Genomic DNA, 1,058 nt, shown 5'->3' on the forward strand with positions numbered 1-1,058 from the left:
AGGGAGACATTGTGGCTTGATTTATTTTTATTAATATTCATTTTTCATGACCAAAATCACATTATGCAATGCGAAGAGACTACAGGTTACAAGCTTCATATATTACAAAAATACAATAATAAAAAAAAAAAAACCAACACATTTTTTTATTAGCTCTTTGTAAAGGTTGTTTCAGATCAACACCTGCAAGTGACCACTAGGTGTCACCGTGGAGACGGGTTTCGGATTGATTCGAAGCCTCGAAACAAAATGGCACATTTGCTTCGACTGTTTCATTGCTTCACGAAGCCTCGATCTGCCCATCACTACGCAGAACGTTCATCAACGACACAGAGCTCACAACCAAAGTCACTGCTCTGCACCCAATTCACGCTCAGAAAGGAGCATCATGACTCTTCATTGTGGGTTGGGAGACAAGAATTTCCAAAACACCTTTCCAAGTAAAGAACTATAGAAATGATCTCTGAAAATATAGTCTCAACGGTTTCTAGAAACTCAATCGGCATTCCATTCTGCGGCGCCTCTCCTCTAAAATGGTTTTGCGTAGTTGAATTTTCACTCGTCGAAGCTGAATGTAGAAAATCTTTTAAAAGAAGTCACACGCACATTAACAATTCTTTATATAGACATTTCAGAAACCTGATGTCGGTTGAGCACTTAGAAAACATGCTATGACTGACATCGAAATGTGAAATGAACACGTGTCAGGCCCGTCTTTTCAATAACACCTGATTTTCGTATCTGCTGTCTTATCCGAGATGCAATACCACATCACTGCAAACATCTCAAGTTTTTGCAGTGATTTGGTATCATACCTTGGAAAGGAACACGTTCGCTTTATACAAATGACGCTGTGACACGGGCCCCAATACGAGAGAGGTTTAAGCTGCCACAAAACACAACCACAAGAAAGACGGGAGCCGGGTTAACAGAAATGATCTTTTATTTAGCCAAGAACTTAGGAATTTAAATTGGAACTTAGGATCCTACCAAACTGTGGTATCAGTGGCGGCTTTGTTCCCCACATCTGTTTCAACGCTTGGCCACCTTAAAGGGGG

General features: G+C 40.5%; 1 pseudogene; it reads right to left on the minus strand.

Annotated features, from left to right (window-relative positions):
* Nucleotides 1–287: 287 nt before the first annotated feature.
* On the minus strand, nt 288–479 carry LOC143730035 (small nucleolar RNA U3; annotated as a pseudogene).
* Between the last annotated feature and the right edge of the window lie 579 nt (nt 480–1,058).

This window comes from Siphateles boraxobius, unplaced genomic scaffold (assembly GCF_051911475.1).
Source record: "Siphateles boraxobius isolate OS27281-9 unplaced genomic scaffold, OSU_SipBor_1 8, whole genome shotgun sequence".
NCBI lineage: Eukaryota > Metazoa > Chordata > Actinopteri > Cypriniformes > Leuciscidae > Siphateles > Siphateles boraxobius.